Below are 13,362 nucleotides of genomic sequence, written 5' to 3'. Positions count from 1 at the left end.
ATTGATTAGATTTTTAGGTGAAGTGTGATGGTACGTGATGAACGTTTAATCACGTGCAAGTCATACAAGCCTGTTTAGCTGAAGCATGTTCAAAATGTTGTCACACTTGCAGGCTGCGAAGGCTACGTTCCGTTTTTTCCCTTTTTGCAAGCGTGAGGCAAGTCGCAAAAAGATATGGCCTGTTGTACAGGCTACACTTTTGAGACTAAGGAGAGTTTCAGTGATAATAGAATTATGTACTAAATAAATAAGGAGCGAGGGAGGGGTATAGATTCGCGCGTCCCAAATTATGTGCTTTTTGTATTGATTACAAAAATAGAAATGAAAGTCAAAAGGACTACTTTACCACTTTTTCGCGCTCTCCCGTCGCGCGTGACTTGCGCCCCGCGCTCGTCTCGTGCCGTGAACGCTATTTCGACTGGCCAATACGAGTCTTCATCAGGTTTATTAGAACAACTCATGCCGATCACATATTCACAAAATACATGTGTTGTAAAATAATAAGTGGAAGTGTATGTGATATGAATGGTGCGTGTGAAAAAAAAATTGTTTACTATATAATTATAATCAGACAAATCCGTCACGAGTGTTAATAACGAAACTCACAGGGTTTTGCTTTCTGAATGACTGGTGTGTGCTTTACTTTTTAACAATTTCGATCTTAAAGACGAAGAGAGCGTTAAAAAACAAAGAGTATTTTGATATAAAAATACTGAAGGCTGGATTCCGATTTTCGGAAAACAAAATCCCGATCCTGTCCCATCATGTTTTATTGTTTTAAGGCCGTGAAAATACTCACGGAAATACTCCGCCACACAACACGTGGTGTTTGTACAAAATATACCGGTCACGAGAGTATCATGGATGATCAGAAATTTCTTTATTATCCGGACGCATTTCTTCAGCTGCGGTTGATTGTCGTAAGCCTTCGAGGTGATCATAACCAAAATGAAACCAGAAGGAACGTTTTTCCGATTTGCTTTGCTGCTTCTTTGCGTCTGCTTCGTGTTTCCAAGTTCGTTCTACAAGTCAATATCGCCGATGTTACAACAAGGAAACAATCCTGGAGTTAGCGGTTCGAGTCGAACGAGGAGATCGGTCGGTATTCAAGAAAACGAAACCACGCCGGCCAAAATGAAGCGCCTTAATTTGCCATGTGTCAAGCCGGTCATAGATGATTTCCCTGCTGATTTCATGACTCAGAGCCAGCGAAGCCAAGGTGGAGCCATCATACACTTTGCCGTAACAATGTACATGTTCGCTGGTTTGGCCATGATATGCGACGACTATTTTGTTCCCTCTTTAGAAAAGATTGCTGAAAAATTCCACATGCGCCCCGATGTCGCTGGAGCCACGTTGATGGCCGCTGGTACCTCTGGCACCGAACTATTCACCGCTGTCATTGGTGTCTTCATTACAAAGACCGACGTTGGCCTAGCGGCCATAGCGGGATCTGGAGCTTTCAATGTCTTTTTTATCGTGGCCATCTGTGGCCTCTTTGCGAGTTCCACATTCCGTCTGTCACGGTGGCCGTTATGTCGTGACTTGTTGTGTTACTTGATAAGTATTGTTGCGCTCATCAGCACCACATATGACAAGAAAGTCTACTGGTACGAGGCATTGGTGATGATCGTCTTGTACCTGTTCTACGTAATCGTGATGCGCTACAACAAAAAGCTTGAGGGCTTCTTTCAGGGGTTGGCATCAGCTAGAGAAGACATTGAAACAAACCTTACTGAGAGTGAGAAAAACAAATTGCTCCCAAAACAGACAATACCAGATGAAGAAGATGAAAATCTCTTCAGCAATAGCGGTGTTCAACAAATTCATGTTATCCAACGAAATAACGATTCACCATTTTCATTTCCTCAAAAAGTGTTTTCTCGAACGTTATGGATCATCGCGTTACCATTGACCTTCCTGTTTTACATAACAATACCTGACTGCCGGAGAGAGAGATGGGCAAAGTGGTACTTCGTCTCATTTGTTCTCTCGTTGGTATGGATGGCGTTACTCACCTACGTTTTAACTTGGATGGTTGCAATACTCGGCTTCACCCTACATATCCCAGACGAAGTTATGGCCTTAACGTTCCTGGCAGCAGGGTCCAGTGTGCCTGACGCTTTATCAAGCTTGATAGTCGCACGGCAAGGAAATGCTGACATGGCCGTTTCTCACGCAATTGGAAGCAATGTGTTCAACATTCTTTTTTGTCTAGGGCTCCCTTGGCTTCTGCAGACAACGGTAGTTGACTTTGGAGGCCATATCAATGTGATGAGCAATAGCATGACTTACACGACCCTTGCCCTCTTTACCACAGCAGTGATTCCGATACCCGTCATAATGTTAAACAAATGGTATTTGAGTAAGTGCCTTGGAATAATATTTGTGGTACTTTACTTACTTTTCGCTATGTTTACAATCCTCTTTGCGATTAACGTGTTTGGGCAATTTGACTTACAAATGTGTTTATCATAGCTGGCTAGATGCGAAAATAAGTATTAACTAACTAAGGGTGTCTCTAGCCATGCTGAGACTGAATGGATTGCAACTTGCAAAAAGTTGGTCTAAAGTTTCTCACGTTCTCGCATTTTCATTTTTAAAATGCGCTAGAATAGTTCAGACTTTGAGAAAGTCTATCCAGTCACATACTGTAAGACCATCCCCACCGACAAACTATTTCGTTTACAACTGACGGCCTGACCGACCAAATAGTTTGTTTTCAAAATCGAGTGAATTAAGTGTTTCTAATTCACTGCTTGCACCCTTTTCTTAAGGATGTGTTTAAGTTTAAAATTGAGCTACGTTCACACATCACAAACTCGGTTACTCTGACATTCAAATTATCCACCTCGCACTGGCGTCGTCGAAGTAGACTTTTTCAAAGTCTCTCGCTCGCTTCTCGTTGAATGGAATAGGCGCGAGCTCTCGTTCGCAAGAGTTCTAAGGAACGCGGTTTGCGCTCTCCCTCGAGCTCGACTTGAAAGCAAGTCTGTCTTCGAACCCACTAGAGTGATTGCTCGGTTGCAAAATAGATGGAGTAACCTGGAGCGGATAAAACAGTCTTACTTTGAAAATATTCTTTTGCTCCAGTTGTCAATTTTTTTGTTAACTGGCCGACCGACTACTTTCATGAGAGATCTAGAGGGCGATGGAAAACGAACTGGGATAGACTAACGCCTAATATATTTGTCAGATACAATTCAAGTTTTATGAAATATATAATCAAATCATGATCTGCTCAGGCGCAGATCCAGACCGCTTTCTACCGTTTTACGGAAAACGGTCAAATTTTGTACAATTAATAAATATTTTAGAATAAAAGAAAATTACTAGCTTAAAATATGAAAAATACCCGTCAGAATGAATTGAAAACCCAGGAAATGTGACACCTACAATAGCTAAAATTTAGAAAATTCTGGGGGAAATGTAACTCCCTAGAACCTAGCGCCTGCGGCGCTCGTATAATCGGAAAACAGTCACATTCTCTCCTGGATTCGCACCCGCATCGACCCTAAAATCATTCACTACTCGAAATAAGTAAGGTATACTGGCTTTTTCGCTCAGTTATCATGATTGAGCTGATTTTTTGTCAGTTTTGTTCGTTTATTTGGGGGGTTTGAATTACGTAATATTGCACGCGCCTGACATGCGATTTAATAAGTTCGTGTGTACTTTACTGATTTTACAGTTATTGAAAGTAGTTGAAAATCGACATCACTTTAAATATATTTTGATAAATCAATAAGTTGTTTCAAACAGTTACTTTTTCCATGTGTAACCCCCCCTTAAGGGTTGTAATAGTATGAGAGTGATATAATCATTTATTTAAGAATTGATGTCCACGTGTATTTGATAAGGTTGTTAAATTCTGCAAAGAGAAATTGTGAAAATAATTTTGTATGGACATCTGGCAATAAAATGTTGTAAAAAATCAATTACGATAACGTTATTCCATGTAAGAAATCTTTTAAGTGTTTGTGTGGAAAATGTTACGGGGCTTTCAGTGACAAGATACATGAAATCTAGTCCTAAGTTAAGGGGGGATTTCAGCTAAATGTGAATAAAATTTGAAGAGGTTTTAAGAAGTGATAGAAGAAAGAAAATGATTGGAACACCAACAGGCAGTTGATACCTACGCAAGAGCACCCCAGGTTATTAACTACAAATTCAAATTTTAAGACTTCACTAAATCTCCAATATTTTTTGTTTCTCTTAATTTACCAATCCTTCTAGAAAAACTATCTCCTCCCAAATATACCCAAAAATCACCCAAAACCTCACAAAACACCCCACAACACAGATTCACGGGATGAACATAGAGGTTTTGGATTGCTTGAAACTTGAACGAGATATTTCCATTAAAGCCATGTCAAGTGACGGAAACATGGCGTTTGGGTGAAACCCTCCCCCCCGCCCTTAAGTTAGGATATACAGATCCTCGGAGACCCAGGAGTAGAGAGTTGGGTCAGAGGGAAGTTAAAACGGGTACGTTTCTAGCTTCCTCCTGACCCACTATCTACCCCTGGATCTCCGAGGACAGAATATACACTAAATGTAGTTTCTAAACCTGAGATGTATATTTTTATGCAAACAAAAAGCACCAATAGCTACATTTATTGACTGACACGAATTAAATGTCCTTAAACCAGCCCCAGCCCCCCCCCCCCCCCCAGCTATATATTACACCAAAGGAAAAAGAACGTATAAACCAGGAGTATAAACAAACAATGATTAGGACACATGAACTTAGCAGGGCTTCTTGACTCTGTTAAGGGGCTGTGTGAGCTCCTTCGGACACGAATTGGCCGCCATTTTGCACATTTGAACTTTGCTTATCTCCATACACGAGGGGCGCGCTGCACGTTGCATGATCGAATAAATGTCTTTTTAAAACGTTCAGTTTTAAAACCTGGCAGGCTAAAAGTTCTTTGCCGCCTGAGATTGTACGATGAATGATGTCTTGGAGGCAGAAGGCTGAGGAGATTGTGTTGTTCATCAAATATCTCATTGAATAGTTTGCAACACAGCCTTTCACGTCGGGCGCTTAAGAGCCGTCCTCTGTAAATATCGACTATCGTCGTTTGGACGAGAAAAAATGAAATCCCTCAAACTTTCTCAGAAGAATGATCTATATAAGTGATTCACATAAATATAACTTTCAGCTCAGTTCGATTCGTATTTTAGCTGTAGTGCGACCATCTTGGTTTTACCGCTCTGAGAGGGCTTTCAGCGGCCATTTTAGGCCACACTTTTAAGAATTTGCCTTACAAAGAAAGCGTTACAAATCCGAACAAAATCTCATTATTCGAGACAAGCAAATGTTTGTTGTTGTGTTGAGAAGTTTTTTGGGGAATTTGATCGAAATCTGATATTTTTACAAAATTGTTAATTTCTTCCCTATTGAACTACTCTTCAAGTGCCAAAAAAATGGCCGAGTTTAAAGGTAAATATCGCTAAAGATACATTAGTTGGCATCCTAAAACAGCATCCCGGTTAAAGAGCAATGTCTTGTCTGTAAGAATATGCAATAAAATTTTTGGGCAGTTAAAAAGAGAAAATTATAGAAGAAGAAGTTTTAACTGTACTTTTGTCAACAAACACCGCCTTCGTAATTAGCATAACAACATGAAAATAACAATTTACTAAGAAAATAATGATAAATTCCACTTACCTCGTGAAATATCGAGAACTGGATATTTCAAAATATATCAATTTATAGTTTCAGTCGGATACAGCCGCATTTTCGATGATTTGTTGTGCGAAATCTCCGTAATACACCGCAGCCGTTAAACTGAGTTGAATTCTTCAAAGTCCGTCAGGTCAATCATCGGCCGAAAAATTACCTTCCGCTCCATAAGCTGCCGTGTGCAAGGTGCCAAATATTTCTATGTTATCCTTAATGACCAAAACTTCTTTCAGCAACCATTTAAATCCTGCTTTTAACTGGAGATTCTCGTCAAGAAATCGTTTATGTTCCGTTGACCTTCCGCCGTGATTAAACAATGAGATTGCGTTACAGAAACGGGCGCACATCCAGACGGGTTGGGGTGGGGGTGGGGAGGAAATAAAGATGTCACGGACCTTAGCTTGTAAGATGCTGCGAAAGCGTTAGCTATTCTTCGCCTATTCGGGGCTATAAATTAAACACCTTTCTCGGAATAATGGAACATGACTAGTGACTTTGGGGAACGTTGAGAAATTTGTGTAGGTTATATATTTTTTCTGGTTTCTGGCGTAGTAGGAAGTACAATGTACCCTCCGGTAAAGTCATGGTCTCTTATTTAGATGGATACCTTTTCCAGCGAGTATAAATATTTTGTGGTAGATCTAGGGGCAGAAATGGACTTCTGGAACTTTCATCGACAATTAGTTTCATGTTTTTTTCCCTCTCTCACTGTGATCAAATTGCCCTGCGGAAACGCGACGCCGATCGTTAAGTAGATTTATGTATTAATGACTACATCAAATTAAAATTTTATACGTGTGGCTACTTTTCATTTTATTTCGTGTTTAATATTTTAAGTCGTTTCGGTCGCAAAAGAGAACTATAGAAATATAATGTGTCAATCAAAACGTATTGTTTCCAGTTTCAATATGTACATTCTTTTCGTGACAAGCGTAAAGCGAATGGCTTAGTAGCCGCACTTTTAATTGGTCCGTGGAGAATTCCTGGTCATGGCCACCTGTGGCTACTCGTCGTATGTTGGAGGTACCTGCGGATCCAGTACCCAAAACGATAAAAATGTGCAGTGTGTCCTACTGAGTGACTGCCGAGGGGACGTGAGCGTGCACGTTTGGGACGCCTCTTTAAAAAGCGAGGCACAATTGCTCCTAGCAAGGACAGGTATAGTATGAGTATTTTGATATTTATTTTACTAGTTTTCTCTTAAGAAACACCAAAGTACAAATCATAAGTATTCATTCCTTGAAGCGAATACATTTATTTTGAACCCCCCCACGAAATTCACAACCTGGGGCGCTTTCCATTCAGTCAAACTTTCCGAAATTTCCGGTCAGAAATCCAATGGAACGGGAAAAGTTCCGGAAAGAATTTCCGAAAATTTAGGACTACCTTTTGAGCTTACCCTTCTTTCCGAAATTTCCGGAATTACCGAATTTTCTGTGTTCCATTCGCGATGAGTGTCGGATTTAGTCTCCCCGGTCGAGCGCGAACGTCATGCAAGCCGAAAGAGCCGCAAACAAAATGGCTACGGAAGTGTATCAATGTTCTGCTTGTAGTTTTTTGTCTGAGATTTTTTGACGTTTTCTTAAACCACGAATGTCACTTACCTACGACCAGCAAGGTAGGTTTACAGTCAATCCAGGTCACGCGTGAACAGTATTTCCAAGAATGAGTTGAACATTCGAAATTCTCTTTGTAATGTCCGACGTGTGAATGGAATGTTGGACATTTCTCTGGAAATCGTTCCGAAAAAGACGCATTAACTGAAAAAAAGATTCAAAATACTTGGGAAACAATTGTTATTCTTCAAATATTCAATTTCGCAATGTAAAGAAAAATTCATAGCTTTATACCGTCAATAAGCTAGGGTAATTTATACGGGAACTCTGAAATCTCGTTGGCGATTTTCAAAACTGACATGTAAATTTCTAAACTCCGTTCAAATTTCAAAAATATCGTTCACGCGTGACCTGGGTTGACTGTAAGCCTCCTCATGTGATTCTCAAGTTTAGGGACCCGTTCCATTTGACCAGCAAAAATTCCGAAATCTTGAACCGGTTTTTTTTGTTGAATGGAAAGCGCCCCTGGTTTCCATGCCATTTCGGATCACAAGTTATCACCTGCAATTACACTTCATTACACTTTTTCACACGAAGACGCTAAAAATAGAAGCATTTGCGGAGTGAAAAGCGTGTAACTTATTAAGAAGCAAACTGTCCCATTAGATCGTACTCTCTAAACTAATGCATTTTAAAAAACACGTATTTGAATCTCATAAATTCTTCCTTATCAAATTTTTTCCTTATGAAATTTGGTCTGCGGCATATATTAATCACGTGCCAGGAGACCGTGGGAAAGTGCGAATTTCATTGACGCACATACAGTGTATACAATTTGTACTAATCCATTCATTTTATTTTTTTTGTATTAAAGTGATAGTGTATTAAATGGATATTGAAGCTGGGGACGTACACGTGTGCATTAAGGGCTGTCGATAAAACCGGAACATGGAACATTCCGGAACATTCCGGAGCATCCCAGAACATCCCGGAACACGAAAAAAAAAATTAATAAAAATAAAGGAAAAATAAAAAAAAGTGTGTATATTTATTTAAATTGAAATTACATTGTATCCGAAAAAAATTTATAGAAGAAGTACGGAGTAGGTGGGACGGTAGTATAAATGGGGTATGTACTTCAATGGTATGTACTTCATGTATACCTGATTATAATAGGGGATATATGTAATCCCATACAAACCCTCATATTAATTTTACGTTCCGGTGAATATAACTTTTTCACTGTTACCTAATATTACAAATATATAGCTGTCAGTGAGCTTGGGATAGTTGTGAACATGTATGAACCCGAAACAGAAGAGCAACGATCAACTGATGCTGTAAATTAGTGTTTTACTTGCCAACCCCCCCCCCCCTCCCACGCCCCAACCAAAGAAATAGAGCACATATAAGATTCCACATTATTCTGAGACAGCAGTTTCCTATTTAGTACCCGAAATGCATAAAATAGCTTTTACAGTAATCTTGAAAGGCCCTTTTTTTTAATTTAGGAGCTGTTCCATTTTTGTTTCCTCCCCACCCCCACCCCAACCCGTCTGGATGTGCGCGTATTGCTCTAACGCAATCTCATTGTTTAATCACGGCGGAAGGTCAACGGAACATAAACGATTTATTGACGAGAATCTCCAGTTAAAAGCAGGATTTAAATGGTTGCTGAAAGAAGTTTTGGTCATTAAGGATAACATAGAAATATTTGACACCTTGCACACGGCAGCTCATGGGTTTTTCGGCCGATGGTTGTCCTGACGGACTTTGAAGAATTCAACTCAGTTTAACGGCTGCGGTGTATTACAGTGATTTCGCACAACAAATCATCGAAAATGCAGCTGTATCCGACTGAAACTATAAATTGATATATTTTGAAATATCCAGTTCTCGATATTTCACGAGGTAAGTGGAATTTATCATTATTTTCTTAGTAAATCGTTATTTTCATGTTGTTATGCTAATTACGAAGGCGGTGTTTGTTGACAAAAGTACAGTTAAAACTTCTTCTTCTATAATTTTCTCTTTTTAACTGCCCAAAAATTTTATTGCATATTCTTACAGACAAGACATTGCTCTTTAACCGGGATGCTGTTTTAGGATGCCAACTAATGTATCTTTAGCGATATTTACCTTTAAACTCGGCCATTTTTTTGGCACTTGAAGAGTAGTTCAATAGGGAAGAAATTAACAATTTTGTAAAAATATCAGATTTCGATCAAATTCCCCAAAAAACTTCTCAACACAACAACAAACATTTGCTTGTCTCGAATAATGAGATTTTGTTCGGATTTGTAACGCTTTCTTTGTAAGGCAAATTCTTAAAAGTGTGGCCTAAAATGGCCGCTGAAAGCCCTCTCAGAGCGGTAAAACCAAGATGGTCGCACTACAGCTAAAATACGAATCGAACTGAGCTGAAAGTTATATTTATGTGAATCACTTATATAGATCATTCTTCTGAGAAAGTTTGAGGGATTTCATTTTTTCTCGTCCAAACGACGATAGTCGATATTTACAGAGGACGGCTCTTAAGCCTCTCCAACTCAAAACTATCTAGACAGAGCTGGTATGGGAGGTCAGGCGCAATTATGGACAAAGCCCGTTTCTGAACCCTCTCAAGGTCTTCACAGAGGTAATCTTGAAGGTTGTGATGGAACACTTGGGCGCCATACTCAAGAACAGGTCGTATAACCGTGCAGTAAAATTTCATTAGACTTTCGGCCCCAACACCAGCCCTTCTCAGTTGGACCAGGAAATACAGTCTCTTGTTGGCCTTTTTTGTTCATACACACACACGCACACACTTTACCTTTAGTTACTAGGTTGAATTTTGTTTTTTTCTCGATCGTAATTGTTGCCGAATGCATTAAATTAACCTAAACTAAACATTTGTTCCCCTTTGCTTGTCTCATCATACACGAGGGGAAGTCCCTTGTAGTAACGTTTGTACACGACGGGACTTGTTCCACGGAGAGTTCACATCAAAGGACAAGTATCACAAGTCTCTCAGTTGACTTGTCTTTTCAATTAAACCAGTTTGAATTCGCGTGGAACAAGTCACAAGAAGCAAACATTGGTCATCCGTCAAGATGGGGGAAGTTCCCCGGACCGGTTCCTGCGTGAACCACCGACCTCAACCGTCGTCCAATACACGAGAACGTCAAGGGATCATCTAAAGGGCCGAATTTACCCTTCAACAACCTAAAGCTGATCTTTGCCATTTCACCAAGAGAAGTGATTTAACTATTAGATTAGGTGACCTAAGGATCATCATGCATTCATTTCGAAATGCTTTTAACAAAGAAGAATCGATCCTGTAGTTAGTTACAGTCTAGCGAGGAGGTTCCTCGAGTTGGATAGAAACTCGAGAATGCAGCTTGAAATGGCGGCATCATACACGCCAGCCCAGAATTGTGTGATGCCAGCCATAGATGACTTTCCAAGAGATTTCATGACACAGCACCAACGACAGAGGCAAGGCGGAGTTATTGTTCATTTCTTGCTAGCGGCGTACATGTTCGTTGCCATCACAATGGTATGCAAAAACTACTTCTTACCTTCTGTAGAAAAGATAGTCGCCAGGTGGCGCATGAACTCCGATGTTGCCGGTGCTACTGTATTGGCGGTGGGTTGCTCCGCTCCCGAACTATTCACCTCTATCATCGGTGTTTTTATAACAAAGGACGACATTGGCATCGGAACTATAGTGGGTTCTGCGGTGTTCAATATCCTATTTATCGTAGCCATTTGTGGCTTGTTCGCTGGCTCCGCACTTCGTCTGTCACGGTGGCCGTTGTTGCGTGACTGCTTTTGTTACATGGTGAGTATTGCTGCTCTAATCGTCATCACATACGACAAGAAAGTCTACTGGTACGAGGCATTGGTAATGGTCTGCATGTACCTGCTCTATGTTTTCATGATGTACTTTAACAAAACGCTCAAGGGCTTCTTTCAGGGCTGGGCGTTAGTTAGAGAGGACATTGACAGAAACCTTACTGAGAGTGAGAAAAACAGATTGCTTCCAAAACAAGAGGACGAAGATGAAAATCCGTTTAGCGCCGGCGGTGTTCAAGAACTACAAATCTTTGATCAAAACAACTATTCATCATTATTATTTCCTCAAAAAGTAGTTTCATGGACGCTATGGATCACTGCGTTACCAGCCAAGTGCTTGTTCTGTGTAACAATTCTTGACTGCCGGAAAGATAGATGGCAGAAGTGGTACCTGGTCTCATTTTTCGTATCCTTGATGTGGATAGCAGTGCTCTCGTATGTCTTGGTGTGGATGGTGTCAGTTATTGGCTTTACTTTTGGCATCCCTGATGTTGTGATGAGTTTAACATTCCTGGCAGCAGGGGGCAGTGTGCCCGATGGGATATCAAGCCTGATGGTTGCCCGTCAAGGAGATGGCGACATGGCTGTATCCAACACGATAGGTAGCAATGTGATTGAGATTTTATTGTGTCTAGGAGTCCCTTGGCTTTTGAAGACGACAATAGCTGACTTTGGAGGTTATGTTGATATTCTGAGCGGTAGCCTAATTTATACCTTAATATCTCTGTTTGTTACTGTATTTCTTGTCGTACTCTTCATAGCTTTTAACAAATGGTATTTGAATAAGTGCCTGGGAAAGATATTTCTTATTTTTTACGTAGTTGTTATTACGGTTGCAATCTGTGCTGGTATTGACTTGTTTGGAGATTTTAATCTACCAACTTGTCAGATATCTGATGCGGTCATGTGACATGACTGAAAAGACGCCAATTACAAAACTTATGAAAGCCTGGTTGAGGGGAGGGAAGGTGGGGGGGGGGGGTGGGGCGGGGCGTTGATGGATATGGAGAGAAATCCTACCAAAATTAAAGAGACCGCGATGACATTTAACAAGTGAGGATTAGCACCGCTTAATAAACAGCCTATGGCCACCGTTAAAGCCTTTTAGATCCTTCTAGGGTATTGAGCCGAAAAATATAAAACAAACTATTTGTCAGTTAACTGCAGATTTTGTACTATTTTTGAGAGGTTCAAATAAATTTGAGCCACCACCAACAAAACAAGATTTAACTACCTCTTAGGATGTTTTTACGCAAACCTGTGCGACGATTTTAAAATTCCGTTATTTTATATCAGTCATAGTCTCCCCCCGGGCAGACTTCCGGTGTAAAATACCATATTTTTCGTTTGGGTGACGTTGTGCTGGGTTAACTTGTATAGGGAAAATAGATATCTAGGATGATGAGAGAAGGTTGTTGGAATTTCCTTTTTGGGCAAATTTTATTAAGTTTATAAAGAGAAAATACTGATCTTATTTTGATATACTAGCAATTCATTAGAAAGGCGGAATATTCTTCTGGCTTGCATCCCAGACTAGAAAACTATTTATCTACTAAACCACTAATAAACAGATTTGGAGGCCTACTGATAGTCTTAAGCGGGGCCTAAGTTGGACTCTTGCTAACTATTAGCTGTTCATATGCACTAAATTTCTGCGGATTTGAACTTGTGATCAATCAAAAACTTTAATATGGCGCGGTTGTAAAGAGGGTAAGATTTCAGAATTGTGTAATTAGCAAACAGTATCGCGTGTTTCCGGTGAGGGGGAGGATTGAGTTTGCGGAATGGTATTTTCTAATCCTAGATCTGTTGTCTAGTTTTTTTAATATTCGGCTAGAGTCCGCATGCGCACCATCAAAAAAAACTGCTGCTCTTATAAAATTGGCGCGAAAACAGGACGCGCTCTTCAGTTAATCTATTTATTTTTAAAACATGTTTAAGTCATTCCGCATAAATCATATTTCGCATAATTATGGCATTCCGCATGTTGCAAACTCATTCCCCCTTTTATCCTCACTGGCGTGTTTCTTAATTCTCCCAAGCCGCGCGTCTAGAGATGCGTTTCTTTGGGAGAATCCAAAAACGAATTTGTGATCTCAGATCATTCGGATCATGGTGCATTAAAGGAACCGACTGAATCCACTCTGGGAGTGGATTCGTCCGTTCCTTTGATGTACCACTGAGATCACAAATCCGTTATTGGATTCTCCCAAAAAAATGCACCCTTATCGCCATTGGGAACATTTTCAAATCTTCTTTAGTTTATTAACTCTAAGA

The 13,362-nt window shown here is 40.2% G+C and overlaps 2 pseudogenes; both read left to right on the top strand.

Annotated features, from left to right (window-relative positions):
• The first annotated feature begins 435 nt into the window (after window positions 1-435).
• LOC146488013 (sodium/potassium/calcium exchanger 4 pseudogene) lies at window positions 436-3,938 on the top strand (annotated as a pseudogene).
• Window positions 3,939-10,169: 6,231 nt separating this feature from the next.
• On the top strand, window positions 10,170-12,032 carry LOC146488012 (sodium/potassium/calcium exchanger 4 pseudogene; annotated as a pseudogene).
• The last annotated feature ends 1,330 nt before the right edge of the window (window positions 12,033-13,362 follow it).

This window comes from Pavona decussata, unplaced genomic scaffold (assembly GCF_977016875.1).
Source record: "Pavona decussata unplaced genomic scaffold, jaPavDecu1.1 SCAFFOLD_12, whole genome shotgun sequence".
Taxonomy (NCBI): Eukaryota; Metazoa; Cnidaria; class Anthozoa; order Scleractinia; family Agariciidae; genus Pavona; species Pavona decussata.
Note: the sequence above shows the minus strand (reverse complement) of the source record. Positions and strands in the feature narration are given on the sequence as shown.